Source organism: Molossus molossus, unplaced genomic scaffold (assembly GCF_014108415.1).
Source record: "Molossus molossus isolate mMolMol1 unplaced genomic scaffold, mMolMol1.p scaffold_m16_p_11, whole genome shotgun sequence".
Taxonomy (NCBI): Eukaryota; Metazoa; Chordata; class Mammalia; order Chiroptera; family Molossidae; genus Molossus; species Molossus molossus.
This window is the reverse complement of record NW_023425346.1, coordinates 42,882,080-42,898,826: the sequence shown is the minus strand read 5'-3', so window position 1 is coordinate 42,898,826 and position 16,747 is coordinate 42,882,080.

The window sequence follows — 16,747 nt, the reverse complement described above, 5'->3', positions numbered from 1 at the left end:
ACAGGAGGAGGGTGTCAATGGGGGCAAAAGGAGAAACAACTGTAATAAAAATAAATTAATTAAATTTAAAAAAACATTTAGGGTTAAAATTTGATACTTTTCCCATATTCTCAGTAAGTTCACTTTGATTTCTTTAGACCAAACTTGTGGTTTTGGGCTCATTTCTATAACTTTTTTTTAAATTAATTTATTTTTGGTACAGATGTTTCTCCTTTCCCCCCCACTGATTACTCCTCCCTCGCCCTCCCTGCCCTGTCCCCAGCTTTGTTGTCCATGTCCATTGTTCATGCACACATGCATATAAGTTCTGTGGTTTATCTCTCCCCCACCACCTCCTCTTCTGATGATTGTCAGTCTGTACCCCACTTCCATGTCTCTGGGACTACGCCATTCCTTAGACTGTTATGTTCATTATATTCCACAAATAAGTGAGATAATATGATACTTGTCTTTCTCTGTTTTGCTTGTTTTGCTTAGGATGATACTTTCCAGGTGCCTCCGTGTAGTCTCAAAGGATAAGAGATCTTTCTTTCTTACAGCTGCATAGTACACCATTGTGTATATGTACCATCACTTTTTTATCCATTTGTTTACTGATGGACACTTGGGCTGTTTCCAGATCTTAGCTATTGTAAATAGTGCTGCTACAAACATCGGGGTACATATATTCTTTCTGATTAGTGTTTCAGGCGTCTTAGGGTATATTCCTAGAAGTGGGATCACTGGGTCAAATGGAAGTTCAATTTGTAATTTTCTGAGGTAACACCATATTGTTTTCCATAGTGGCTGCACCAGTCTGCATTCCCACCAGCAGTGTACTCGAGTCCCCTTTTCTCCACACCCTCGCCAGCACTTGTTGTTTGATGATTTGTTGATGGCGGCCATTCTGACAGGTGTGAGGTGATACCTCATTGTTGTTTTAATTTGCATCTCTCTGATGATTAGTGATGTTGAGCATTTCTTCATATGTCTCTTAGCCATTTGTATGTCCTTTTTGGGGAGGTGTCTATTTAGTTCCTCTGCCCATTTTTAAATTGGGTTCTTTGTCTTCCTTTTGTTGAGTTGTATGAGCACTCTATATATTTTGGAAATTAACCCCTTATCTGATATATCATTGGCAATTATGCTCTCCCATACCATGGGTTGCCTTTCCATTTGGATGATTGTATCTTTTGCTGTGCAGAAGCTTTTGAGTTTAATGTAGTCCCTTGTGTTTATTTTCTCCTTTGTTTCTGCTGCCTTAGGTGATGTATCAGTGAAAATTCTGCTGTGTATGATGTCTGAAATTTTGTTGCCTACATTTTCTTGTAGGATTTTTATGGATTCATGAGTAACATTTAAGTCTTTTATCTATTTTGAGTTTATTCTTGTGTATGGTGTAAAATGCTCTACAAACCTTAGTTTGCTTTTTTAACATTGTAGAGGCTCAAACAAATATGTGAGGTACATAGATATCCTGAGCAGTCAAGAAGTACCATAGGCCTATTATTTTTGAGACTAGAAATAAAAGTAAGACCCTGTTTTTCTCAGCACTGTCATCCTCATAGTATGATGGCTCATATTTTTGGCTATCAAAAAAAAGACAAGTCCTGGCCAGTTTGGCTTAGTAGTTAGAGCATTGGCCCTCGGACCAAAGAGGCTGGGTTTGATTCCGGTCAAGGGCATGTACCTTTGTTTCAGTTTGTCCCCAGCCCTGGTCAGTGTAGTGTGGGAGGCAACTAGTTGATGTGTCCCTCTTGTGTAGATGTTTCTCTCTCTCTCATTCTCCCTCTTTCCCACTCTATCTGAAGATAAATAGAAAAATATCCTCAGTAAGGATTTAAAAAAAGAAAGAGGAGAGTTGCCCTGGCTAGTTTGGCTCAGCAGTTAAAGCGTTGACCCAGAGAATGAAGAGTCTAGGGTTTGATTCCCAGTCAAGTGCACATACTTGGGTTTTGGGTTCAATCCCCAGCCCCCATCGGGGTTATTCAGGAGCCAACCACTTAACATGTCTCTCTATATCAGTATTTCCGTCTCTCTTCATTCCTCCAACCCTTCCATTCTATATTAAAAATTAATGAAAAAATATCCTTGGGTGAAGATTAACAACAAAAACAAAAAGAAAGAGGACACTCAGTGACGCATGATGAAAAGATGTTAATAGAACTATAATCCAAAGATATCTTGATAAACTCAAGTTATAGGTTGATACCAGCATGAAATTTAAGAAGAGTAGTTGTATTTTTTTTAATCCTCACCTGAGGATATTTTCCCATTTATCTTCGGGTAGAGTTGGAGGGAGAGAGAGAAACAGTGATGTAAGAGAGACACATCAGTTGGTTGCCTCCCACAGACCCGATCAGGGCCGGGGACCGAACCGCAACTGAGGTACATGCCCTTGACTAGAATCAAATCTGTGACTCTTTGGTCCATGGGCTGATGCTCCAACTGCTGAGCCAAACCGGCTAGGGCTTAACAAGAATCATTGTAAAGTTGTATAGTTGTGATTCCCATCCTACATCTTACACCATTTAAAACCATCTTATGACCACCAGCCTACAAACAAACAAACAAGTAAACAAAAAACAGGAAAAAATTACACAAGCCTAGACAGGCAATGACGAGATGCAACTTAGTAGCAGTCATACAAAAATGACTTAAGAATTTTACTTGAGGTAATGTTATGGAGATGTTAAAAAAAAATTCAAAATGAACAGGAACTTACAAGTTCCTCTAGAATGAGAAAAACATTGCTTTCAGACCTTCCTTCTGAGTATCACTCTTTAAGAAGACCGTAGACAAACTAGTTATTAAATACTCATCTATATTGTGTGTGTGTGATTTTTAGGAATGGAGGCTGTTTAACTTAGAGAAAACAAGGGAAAAAAAATTGATTACATTTTTCTATATTGCCCCAAGGTGGACCTCAGACCAGTAAGTAGGGAATAAAAGGAAAATAAATTTTGTTTCACTGTAGAGAAAGCAACACTTCAATAGTAAAAATACTAGTAAGTAACCCTGGGAAATGATGAGTTCTCTGTTCCTGGGGAAAATCAAGCATAACATAAATGGCAACTTCTTGGGAATGTGAAAAGGGTATTAACATCTAACATGAAATAATAATGACTAATAGAGCATTTATTCTGGTCCTGGCACAATTTTAAATACTTCACATGTATCACTTCATTTAATCCTCATAAGTACCCCATGAGGAAGGTGTTCTTTTATACATATAAAACTGAGGTATAAAGAAGTTAACTAACTTAACAAAGTACACGCAGCTAGTAATTGGGAACCTAGGCATCTGTTTCCAAAATCCATACTCTTAACAACTTTACTATAGTGCAGCAGGGATGTTCACTATAGTGTGCTTTATCAAACATAGATTCCCGTATTCATGGATAGCATGGAATTTTAGAGGAGGTAAAAAGAAATGCAGATGTTTACCCTACCACTCTTTATTCCTTCTTACGCCCAATTCTGAAAGCTTCCAACTTGACAAGAAGTTAAAGAACTGTGAGTATGTCACCTCTAATCCCTGTTCAACATCTACCAGTTTGCTGTTAGGATGGCCATGTGAAGATAATATAATTGGAGACAGTAAGAAGATGGGAAAGAAAAAGGAGAGTGTGCAGAAGTGGAGCCTTTGTGGAAAAGTGGAGCAGGGAACTAGCTTGATGGTATTTCTCAAATGCCAATTTAGGAAAGTTGGCAGCTTTGGGACAAATTCAATGCCATTAGTTAAGGATGCTGACAGCACACAATTTGTCTCTGCAGATTTCCTTATCCTTCAATTTTTCCTTTCTAATCTGTTATATATAGCTTACTAAGACTCATGAAAAATGCATGATACTTTCTTCAGGGTACAAGGTGAACTATCTAAGGCGCCATAAAAAATTTCTGTGAGTTGACAGAATTTCATCAGGGAATGAAGTCACCTCTCCATAGAAAGGTCTGCTTCAGGTGTTACACATTCTACTTTCTCTTTTAGTGGCCAGGGTAGCAATACATTTAGTTTATTACCAAATAGCCCTTTTATTTTGATCTATGTACTGAGATTTCTCATGTCTAAAGTTGATGAGAATCACCAACCAAAAGAATGAGTCTCACAGGCATTTTTTAATTCTAAACTGAGAAACCAGAAAAGTGGTTTAGATGTAAAAGTGGTTTAGAATAAAGAAAATATAAATTACTTGGCTCCCTCACAGAGGTCTAGAATTTATAAATGGTAGAAAACAAATATGCATTACCTAAAACATATTTCTTTTGGATTTACAAATTCATGAAACTGAAATTGCTGTGAGATGCTTAAGGTCATCAATAACTTTCTATGTGAGCACACACAGTAAAGTAATTTAGTTCTGATACAGTTTCTAATAGTAGGATTAATAGTTCATATTAGTAATTCTCTAAAAATGAGGAGATAAAAAACATGCAAACCCATGCAAAGCAATAACAGCGAGAGAGAAATTAGAGAAAAGAAAAACAGAGGGAGAGACAGAAAAGATAATTTGTAAAGTCAGTTTTTCTGTGACTTTAATAAAATAAGTCAGACTTCCAAAGAGATCTGACCTTTGAAAACTGTTTAGCTTGACTTCAGAAGGAGGTTGGGAGGATTGAGTAGCTGAAGCTTGCAGAGAGACTTCAAGATTCCTTCTGTTATTTATTCTTTGGTTTGCCAGTTAAGTTTCCTTTTCATTTGATCATATTTGGGGGGATGCCAGAGCCATAATAAAAAATTTAATAAACATGGATTCCAAGTAAAATCACAAGCTATTGTTTGAGGGAGAAAATTTGAGGTAGTGCTAGAAGTGTAGGAATAATGAATGTGCGTATGCTATTCTTTAGATAATCTGGTTGAATCCTTTTACTTCAAATAGGGAGAAACTGAGACTCAAAGAGAGAGAATTTCTCAGTATCAAATAGCTGGTTGGTGGTGTTGACAGCTTTCCACTGGCATTAGAGATCTTGGCTCCAAAGTACTCGATCAGCTCTGATTCTCTAATTTGAGGATGCTATTAACGTTTGGAAGCTGAGTGCAGTGTGATTACAGAACTTTTTATGATTACTCTAATGCTGAAAAGCCTGTTTCTTCCCTTTTTGTTGGGTTTCATATTTTAACATATTGTTTAAATGGGGGAAAAACCCTTCTAGGAACACCTCTTTCCCATGTTATTCATTTATTCATCATTTGCTCTAGGTTGATCACCTCTGGGGAGAGGGTGCTATAGAACCAAGCTCCATGGCACTTTTCAGAGCAACCAGAGGAACTAACCATCATGCCTTTGCTGAGAGGCAGTCAAGCAGCAGGTTAGGTCACAGGTGCTGGAGCCACACTGCCTAGGTTCCAGATCCTGGCTCCATTCTTGAATAGCTCCTTGCCTAAATCTTATGGTAGTTTGAGGATAGAATGAATTAATTACTATATGTAAAACATAAAACATACAAAATACTGAGCACATGGTGAGGCTGTATACGTTTTTTGTTGTTCTTTATCCCTTGGTATATTTTTATTCACTATCTCTGTAAAATCATAATGTGAATTTATACAAGTGTTGGAGGAAAACTAGAGAGAGAAATTAATTTATTTAAGCAAGATGTTCTTATTCATCAATGCAACATCAATATTGAGTTTTCCCCCTATAGTCTGTGTGCTGTGTAGAAAGCTAACTTCACCCCCAAATTGTAGGTAAGTTAAGATTGGCTTAACCACTCAGCACAATAAATTTCTCCAGACTTTGTTGGCTCAGGGGTGAGCATATGACACAAGCCAGTCTAATCTGGGTGAATCCCAGGACTCTGTTTTGGAATACAGAGCTCACTTTCCCACTGAGAGACAACAGTGAAACACAGCTCTTGTTACGGCTGGCAGTCAGCCTAAATCTACAAAGGTCTTCAACCCCAGGATAAACCCCCACCATGGAATGGTAAAAAAGAGAGGTGGACCAAATGTGTCTTTAGTGATATTGCTGAGCCAATTTAGAAGCTCTTGATGTTTCTATAATGTTATTACCCAAATCCCTTTTTACTGTTTAAGCTAATTTGAATTGGATTTTTTGTTACTAGCAACTGAAATCATCTTGATATAATACTCATCATAGGAAATGGCAGCAAAGTAAATGGAAACTACACAGACCATCCCCTAGGACCAAACTGGAATTACAACTAACATAAAGACAAATCGTCAGGAAAAAGCAACGGAAAAGCAGCTGAAGAAGCCCCATATAACCAGGGACAGAAAAAAAGGACACTGAATCAAGCCTGGTAGGTCAGTGGAGGTGCAAGAGGGCGGGTTGGGAGCCCATAGACAGCAGCTGCTTTAGGTGTGAGCAGTTCCTTCAGTGTTAAAATCCCAAACCTGCACCACAGTGCAGAAGGTCAGGACAGAGCACTAAATTAGCTACAGCCACTCACCTTGGGCTCTGGCAGAGGGAGGGTGGACTGGACTGCAACTGTGTGGAGAGACTCAGGATTTGGAGGGCACTGAGAGTTTTTGATAAATCACGCCCTCACAGGAGAGTAGCCATATTACTCAACCCCAGAGAGAAGTACCAGCCCCTCCTGCAGAAATATATCACCAGCCAGCTGGGCCAGAGAAATGCAAATTGAGGCTCATTAACAGCCAGCATCTGCCTGACCCTCTGGAAATCTCTTACCCTGAACACCTGAGGGAGTTTTTCATTCAGTTGAGAGCTACAATCCAAGGTTCATCAAGTATCTGAGACTCATAGCCTCCAGGAAAAAAGCTACAGGATAACTGAACCTTTCCTGGGCTTGCAAATCTACCCAGAAAAGTAAGATTTGACAGTGGTGTTTAACGTGGGCTCTCCCACACTCATCCAAACCCAGTAGAGGAAGCCACAAACAGCAGAACACCAACACCCACAGGGAAAATTTGCCAGGCTCCGAAACCCACTGAAATAGCCAAAATGGCGAAACAAAGAAACAAATCCCAAATGAAAGAACAAGAGAACTCTACTAAAAATGAGATAAATGAAATGCAGTTAAGCAAGTTATCAGAGGTAGAGTTCAGAGTGATGATAATGAGGAAGCTCAATAGCATTAGTAAGGAGCTCAACACCATGAGTAAAGATATAGAAACATTGAAAACCAGGCAATTGGAAATGAAGAATGACGTAGCAGAAATAAAGAACACATTGGAAGGAATAACCAGCAGAATAGAGGAAGCTGAAGAAAGGATCAGTGAATTAGAAGACAGGGTAGAAAAAAAATCAACCACTCAGAAAGCCAAAAAGAAAAAACAGTTAAAAAACAGGAAGACAGCTTAAGAGAACTGTGGGACAACTGGAAGCGTAACATTTGCATCATAGGAGTTCCAGAAGAAAAAGAAAATGAACAAGGGTTAAAGAATATATTTGAAGAAGTAGTGACAGAAAACTTCCCTAACTTGGTAAAGGAAGAAGGCATTCAAGTTCAAGAAGCACAGAGAACCCCAAGTAAGAAGAACCCAAACAGGCCCACACCAAGACACATAATTAAAAATGCCAAAAATTAAAGACAAAGAATCTTCAAGGCAGTACGAGATAAGCAACAGGTTACCTACAAAGGAACCCCTATAAGGCTATCAGCTGACTTCTCAATAGAAACACTGCAGGCCAGAAGGGAATGGCATGAAGTAATCCAACTGGCAACCTCTTGGTGCATGGGTCGACACTCAACCACTGAGCCACACCAACCAGTCATTCCCAGATAATTTTTCAAAGTAAATACAAACCTGGCCAGTGTGGCTCAGTTGGTTGGGCCCATGCATCAAAAGGTTTTGAGTTCGATTCCCGATCAGGGCACATGCCCAGGTTGTGGGTTTGATCTCCAGTTAGAGCATATGCAGAAAGCAGCCAATTGATGTTTCACTGTCATGTTTACGTTTTATCTCTCTCTCTCCCTCTTCCTCCTTCTCGCTCTAAAAATTAAAAAAGAAATTCAATAAAGTAAATGCAGAAGATATTCATCTGGGTACAGCAATATTGAAACCTGACAATTAATAAAGATTCTTGTATATTTAGGTTTGTATTTTTTAGTTTGTTTGTTTATTTTGTTTATTTTATTTTTAGTTGCAGATTTAATATAAGAATCTATTTTTCTAGGATTTTAATGCCCACTATGTTTATTTTTATTTTTATTTTTTCTATCTCTTTTATTGTAACCAAAATATTAGGCTCATTTGCAATGGATTACCCTGGCAGAAATTCAAACTATCTCTTGTTGTTTCATACTTTGGATTTTTAAACAAATGCTTTGAAGGTTTATTCCTCAGGAATGAAGATCTTTTCTTCCCCTTTGTATATCAGTCAGGGACCAATTGGGAGACAGACACCACACAGTAATTTGAATAGTGAAAGTTTAATATAAAGAATCATTAGCTGTAAGAGGTGATGATCTATAAAGAGGTAAAGATAACTCAAAAGAGTACCTTAGGACTCAGGGAGGATACCTAAGGAAGGAACAAATGTGGAAAAGATTTCCCAAGTCTGGTATTCAGGCCATTTTGGTGAAGGTGTGGCTATGGACCATTGGATTGCAGAGAATTTTGCTGGGGTGCCTGGGCCAGAACTGATCCACAGATACTGGGCAAGCAAGAAACACCCTGCCAAAATGCAGGTGGATCAAGGCTGGGAAACTGACTTCTGGGATACCTGTGGGACATATTGGAAAGCTGTCAGTAGCGATGGCACTGAAACTTGATGAGAAGCCATCCATCTGTATGCCACTGAAACTTGATGAGCATGAATATTACTGGAGGAACTGCACACGTGAAGCTGGAAGCCATGAGACAAGAACAAGAAGCAAATGGAAAACAATGGAACCAGAAACAGAAGCCCTGTCCCTCTTGTAGTATCTCTCCAGTTTCTTATACTGACAAAACTTAACATCATGCTCACAGCAAGGAGAAAATTTCAAACTCAATCCCCAAACCCCTACCCAAGGAAATACAAGGGTAGCTTTGGAATTAGGAGGCAATCCATTTTTAGCTAGCAAACTTTTGAATGTAAGGGATTAGTTTTCACTATACCCTGTTATGTCAATATTCAACAGTAGCTTTCAAATATATTATCTCTATTAATTGAAGGTAGGTAAAGGAGGTGTTAACTATAAATGTCCTCTCGGGTGTAGTCCCCACCAGTCTTGGGATTCCTAAATCCTCCTTGACTAACGTCTGAAGTAGGTTAGACCTTTATTTGTAATATAAAATTTTGACCCCAATTAAAATGTAACTACCTCATGAAGAAAACTTTATACCGTTATGGGCCATTCAACCTTAAGGGGACTGAAGATTCTAATGATAACTGTGAATAAGGGAAATGAGAAACTTTAAAGGAACTAGGATGAGGGTGGTCACTGAAGAGGAACATGGGTTAAAATGAAGAGGCTAGGAGTAGAAAAGTCAGTTTTCTCCATTTTTCAACTTTGTCTAAACTAATTACATGGACAAGAGGCAGGGGATAAAATTCTTAAGAATAAGAAACATCAGAAATACAGTTACTGGGAACTTTGTATATGATAGGGTGTCCTGGATATTTTTAAGTGAAATAATGAATGACTGAATGATAGCAGAAGTCTTTGTAAACAGTGAGTGAAGGGAAGGGTAACTCTATGATGTCTAAGATGCCATTCAGCTCTAACGTACCAATAATTTGTGAATCTATCCCTTGGAAAGATTGAATTTCTTACATAGAACTTGATTATGAGGGGATGGGATACAGGAAAAAACTGGGAAGGAAAGAGAGTAAGTGGGAGTGAGGGTGGGAGAAGAAAGGATGTGTACAAGGATGGTTGCATGCAGGTGATCTTCACAGAGATGGGCTCTTGTCAGTGTGGAAGGCTGAGGGTGGGCTTCTTGAGAAGAAAAATAAAGTTATCCAACTGGGAACAAATGTAATGTATTGAGTATTTGATGGCACATTCATAGTGGACATCTGTTCCTGTGTTATATATCTTTTCATTGTTTTGCCCCAAGCTGAACCTTTTCCCTACCATTAGTCAGAAGACTTTCCTGTCTCTTCTGAACCTTTCTAACCCCGAGGCTCTGAAACACACAGGTTAGCCATATCTTATACATTCCTTTACTGTTACAGAATTACTCCAGTAAGTTGAGGTCAGAGGCCATGACTAGCACATCATTTGTACCCTCACAGCACCTAGAAGTGCTATGCCTGTGCTAGGCACTTACTAGTTAATGATATATCTAGGACATGAAGAAACATAGGATTGGGGTTTAAGACCTAACATTCTCTATCACTACTGAACACAGGATGAGTTTGTATTACCGAAGGAAGAATTTATTATTTGTCATTACATGTAAAGAAAACTTTGTATAGCAATAAGACTGTTACTCAAAGAAACAAAAGGCAAAAGAATTTGGGTATTTATACTTCTCTTGAATTGAGTCTTACTCAGAAACTTGGGGAAGACACCTAATTGAATACCTTGGCCTTAATTACGTCTAAGGTATTAAACAAAGAAACTTTATGGCAATACTGAATATAAGCTAAAGTCATTATTGGCAGGACTCCAAGCTTTCTTCCAAGATCCTCCACATAATTCAAGGCATAAGGTGAGAGGACCAAAAATAAATATTAATAAAGAAGATAAACATATTTACCAAGGTCTGGCTGGTGTGGCTCAGTGGCTGAGCGTCGACCCATGCACCAAGAGGTCGTGGGTTCGGTTCCTGGTCAGGCACATGTCCAGGTTGTGGGCCCAATCCCCAGTGGGGGGCATGCAAGAAACAGCCAATCAATGTTTTTTCTCATTGATGTTTCTATCTCTCTCTCTCTAAAAAAATTAATCAATAAAACAAATAAATAAATAAAATAAAATTTTGTTTGTGATAGAGGTGGGACTCCAAATGCAGCCTCTGACAGTTCTACCAATTAGATTAACACTAAATTGGCAAGTATAATGAAACATGGAAATAGGTGAAAGTTTTTCACTCTAACACATTAAGATCTTTTTGTTTCCTATCATCTTCCCACTAATATCCAACCATTTATCATCAAGACTTTTTAACTCACTTCTCAAACTAGAAATCAAACAATTCTTCTCTTCCCTCCCCTAATGGCCTCACTTCCTACATCTGCTCACTGTCTTGAGGGGTAGCACAAAGACCCACCCTCCAGAAAGTTCCTACATTCCCCTCTCTAGAAATCCATGGGTCATCTTGTCAAATTTAGAATTCATAATAAATAATGCCCTGCAGTACAAAAGCCACTGATTGACCTGTTAAAATTGGATAAATTTGGGTTTTGTTTAGTTGTTGTTGTTGTTACAGCTATTTTTCGTAGAGTTTCAACTTAGGAAGACAGAATTTTTTCCCCTATACTTACAAGTTGAAAATGATATTGAGAATCTCAAGATGAAATACTCCTCTTAAATCATCCCCTTATTTTATAAGCAGTAAATTAATAAAAATGGAATAAAATCTTGTGTCAGGGATGCCATGACAGGTTTTTCAGGAGGTGCACTACACAAGGACTCAGGCAAGAGGGTAAGTGGCAGCCAATATTCAGCCAGAATTCTGCTCACCAGATCTGGTCTTCTGTTGATGTAACACCTGGAAGGGAGTGTACATCTCTTTTTGGGAGAATAAATCTGCTATATGTTTGTTTGTTTGTTTTTTAATCCTCACCCAAGAATACTTTTACATTTATTATCAGATAGAGTGGGAGGGAAGGAGAGGGAGAAACATTGATATGAGAGAGACACATCGATCGGTTGCCTCCCACATGACCCGACCAGGGCCGGGGATCAAACTGTAACCAAGGTACGTGCCCTTGACTGGAATCAAATCCGTGACTCATTGGTCTGCGGGCTGACGCTCTAACTGCTGAACCAAACCGGCCAGGGCTGTTTGTTTCTTTTTAAAGCTTCTTGATTCCATGATTTTCACCCCATCAAATATGCCTACCCAGGAAAAACATCAATATAACAGACAACTTGTGAATTCAGAATCGTTCCCTTTCTTAGTGCTAATATTTTTCTTGTTCTTTTAACTATACTGGGATACAAAGGAGCTAGATCAGATGCTACCAAGACTACTCCCAATGCTCAGTCTCTTCAGGGCACTTAGACTCCTGAACAAAGTCTGACTTGTACACATTTCCCTGCCATAAGGGAAACAATCCTCAACTCTAGTATCTGTCCCATCCAAACACAATTCCAGAGAAACTCAATAATGATGATGCTGGTGTCCCCCAAAATGGCATAGCTCCTTCAGAATGTGGAGTAAAAGATATAAGCGGGCAACTATGTACCTACCATAAGTCCTCTCTATTTATGAGCTTTTAACTTCACAGCTAATGTGCACACATGCCTAACACAATACCCAGAACAGTTGTGTACCTAGTGAATCATAATATTATCATCATCATTATTGTTTCTCTCATCTAAACTCTGAATGAAGAGGAGATCAGTCAAACATTAAACTGGAGGTGGGGAGATCCCAAAGTAATGCACTGAGTAAGTTTCAGGCTAGTTATAAAACTGTATTTTCCACTTAGCTAACCCTTACCCAGGTCGATGAATGTTCATGCCCTGCTTAATAATGAAACCATAGCTTGTGACAGTCATGTGCCAATACAGCTGTCCTAAACCACCACAAGGCCGTTTTTATCATGAAACCCATCTTACAACTGTTATTAATTTTTAGTCACAGGCATTTTTATTTACAGAATTGCTCATTTTTAGCACTTCTTAATTTAACAATTTTAAATCCAACAAAAACTACAGCTTCATTTTTATTTTTCAATATTTAGTGTCCATTTGTAGAGTTATTAAACAATGTTTCCCATGAGCTCAGCCTTAGTGATTCAGTCAGTCTTGACTACATCAAATTATAGAGAAGAGGCAGCCTCAGAATTAACCTTTGAAAACAGTTGTATCCAGTCCCATCAATAATTCAGAAATTTACAGGGTCTTAGAAACCCATAATGCTAACCACTGAGTGTTAAGGGTGAACTAATCTCTAAATCTGTGTTTGAGGCTCCAAGTCTTTCCCAGTTCTACCTGGCTTTAACGCAAAGCAAGGCTCAAACACCATGCAGCTCATTGAGTTCTCTTGGGTATCTCCAGGCTTGGGCCAATCTGATCCTCCACCTAAATGTGAAGATTGCCAGTTCAAAATCAGTAGCTACAGAATTTATAGAGAATCTGGGAGTTAAGCTGACATTTGGCTCTTTTGCTCCTTAGGGAGAGAAGGAGCATGTCATAGGATGGGAACAGTCAAAGATTCACCAAAAAGCGAATAAAGGGAAATGACAAAAAGTGAGGGGAGCCAACTTCTAAGAATATACCCTAAGAAGCCTGAAACACAAATCAAAAAGAATATATGTATCCCTATGTTCATAGCAGCACTGTTCACAGTATCTAAGATCTGGAAACAGCTCAAGTGTCCACCAATAGATGAGTGGATAAAAAAGCTGTGGTACATATACACAATAGAATACTATGCAGCTGTAAGAAATAGAGATCTCTTGCCCTGGCCAGTTTGGCTCAGCGGTTAGAGTGTCGGCCTGCGGTCCGGAGAGACCCGGGTTCGGTTCCTGCTAAGGGCACGTACTTCGGTTGCAGTTTGTCCCTGGCCCTGGTTGGTCGTGTGGGTGGCAGCCACTCGATGTGTCCCTTCATGTCGATGTTTCCTTCTCTCTCTCCTTCCTCTCTCTCCCTCCCACTCTATCTGTACAAAAAATGGAAAAATATCCTCGGATGAGGATAAAAAAAAAAAAAAAAGAAATAGAGATCTCTTACCCTTTGAGACGACATGGAGGGACCTGGAGAGTATTATCTTAGGTGAAACAAGCCTATCAGAGAAAGATAAATATCACATGATCTCACTTATTTGTGGAATATAATGAACAAAACAAACTGATGAACAAAATAGACCCAGAAACATAGAAGTAGGGTACAGACTGACAAACCTCAGAAGAAGAGGTGCTGGTGGAGGGAAGAGATAAACTACAGGACTTATATGCATGTATGCATAACCAATGGACATGGACAACAAAGCTGGGGACGGGACAGGGGTGGGGGGAGATTGGGAGGAGGTTGTCAATGGGGAAAAAAGGAGAAACATCTGTAACAAAAATAAATTAATAAAAATAATTAAAATTAAAAATAAATAAAATAAAAGTGAGGGGAGCCAGATCAGAGCCCACTCACACAATGTAAAATAGAGCTGTACACATCTACCAAACATGTTTCACATGCAATGCAGTTGTCGATTCTTAAAGAAATAACTGTCAGGACTTCCGGTCAAGATGGCGGCGTAGGTAAACGCGGTATCGTGTCCTCCCACAACCCCATCAAAGTTACAACTAAACTACAGAACAACCATCATTCAAAACCGCCTGAAAACAAGCTGAGTGGCAGTCCTACAACTACGGAATTAAAGAAGCAGCCACATCCAGACTGGTAGGAGGGGCGGTGGCGGCAGGCTGGTCCCACACCCAAGTGTGGCGGATAAAAATCAGGAGGATACCTCGGCTGGCAAGGTCCTTTCTGAGGACTGAGGGGTCCCTGTCCCACACCAGGTGCCCTGCTCAGGGTTCCAATGCCAGGAAGAGAAATCCCCATAACTTCTGGCTGGAAAAAACAGCGGGAACTGAGGATCAGGGAGGCCGAAGCGGCTGGAGCCCCCGGCAGCTCCTTAAAGGGCCCGCGCACGGACTTATCGGACTCTCTCCCTCTAAGCTTGGAGGTGAGGCAGCTCAAGGGGTGCCAGAGACATACAGGGAAGAACTGAGCTGTTTGGCACTGGAGCGAGGGCTGGAGAGGGGGTTTTCTAGGGGACAAACGTGCTGTCAGAGGCCTTTGTTCCTTTGGTGAGCCCTTCCCTGGGGCGACAGACAGTCATCATACCTGGGACTCCAGCAACCTGGCTCACACTGGTAGCCCCGCCCTGGTGACACCCTGAGGCCCCTCCCTGCCCCACCCAACTTTCAGGCCCACCCAAGCTGTTGCCACTTGCTTAACCATAGGATTGGCCTGTCTTGGATCCTGCTTCAGGTTTTTCCTAAATTCTTTCAAATGAGCAGCATCTGGTCTCAGCGAGCCCCATACCTCTCGTTAAGTAATACACTGAAACAAACACAGGGAGGCAACCAAAATGAGAAGACAAAGAAACAGGTCCCAAATGAAAGAACAGAACAAAACCCCAAGAAAAGAACTAAGCAAAATGGAAATAAGCAACCTAACAGATGCTGAGTTCAAAATACTGCTTATAAGGATGCTCAATGAACTTAGTGAGAACCTCAGTGAACTTATTGAGGGCCTCAAGAGCATAAAAAAGGACCAGTCAGAAATCATGGATGCACAGTTAGAATTGAAGGAGGCATTAACTGAAATAAAGAATAATTTACACAGATTCAATAATAGAGTACATAAATCCAAGGAGCAAACCATTGATTTGGAATATAAGGAAGCAAAAAAATGCCCAATCAGAACAGCAAAAAGAAAAAAGAATCCAAAAAAAATGAAGATAGTGTAAGGAGCCTCTGGGACAACTTCAAGCGTGCCAACATTTGCATCTTGGGGGTGCCAGAAGGAAAAGAGCGAGAATGAGAAATCGAAAACCTGTTTGAAACAATAATGGCAGAAAACTTTCCTAACTTGGTGAAGGAAACAGACATACAAGTCCAGGAAGCACAGAGAGTCCCAAACAAGATGAACCCCAAGAGGCCCACACCAAGACACATCATCATCAAAATGCAAAAGGTTCAAGACAAAGAGAGAATCTTAAAAGCAGCAAGAAAAAGGCAGCTAGTTACCTACAAGGGAGTTCCCATAAGGCTGTCAGTTGATTTCTCAAAAGAAACTTTGCAGGCCAGAAGGGAGTGGCAAGAAATATTCAGAGTGATGAAAAGCAAGAACCTACAACCAAGATTACTCTATCCTGCAAAGCTGTCATTTAGAATCGATGGAGATATAAAGACTTTCCCAGACAAGAAAAAGTTAAAGGAGTTCATCACCACCAAACTGTTATTATATGAAATGATGAAGGGTGTTTTTGAAGAAAAAGATAAAATATATGAACAAACAAAATGGCAATGAATACATATCTATCGACAGTGGAATCTACAAACAAAATGAACAGGCAGAACAGAAACATTCTCAAAGATACAGAGAACATTTTGTTGGTTGCCAGTTGGGAGGGGGGTTGGGGGAATGGGTGAAAAAGGTGAAGAGATTAAGAAGTACAAATTCATTGCTAGACTGACAAACCTCAAAGGGAAAGGGGTTGGGGGGGGGGGGGTGGGAAGAAATAAACCAAAGAACTTATATGCATAACCAATGGACACAGACAATAGTGTGGGAAAAGGCAGGAGGGGATAATGGGGGAAAAATGTGGAACATCTGTAATACATTTTACATTCAACAATAAAGATTTAAAATAAAAAAAGAAAAAGAAATAACTGTCAGTCATCTATCATGTATAGAAAGTATCTTCATGGATATAAAGAAACATGATCTAACAGGCCCTTCTGCCCTCTGGGGAACATAGCATGTATGCCATACAGAAAGCCTAGACCCTGGAGAGAGACATACCTGAGTTCAAATCCTGATCTTCCATTTACTGTCTATATCCAAGTTAGTCAGTCTCTCTGAGCCTGCTTTATGCTAAAAAAAAAAAAAAAAAAAATCTAATTTACAAAGTAGTTGTCGAAATGAGAAAACCTAGCTTAGCATAGAATAAGCATTCAATGAGAGTTAGCTTCTTGTTCCTTATCTTCACAAGAATTTGCAAACTAGGTGT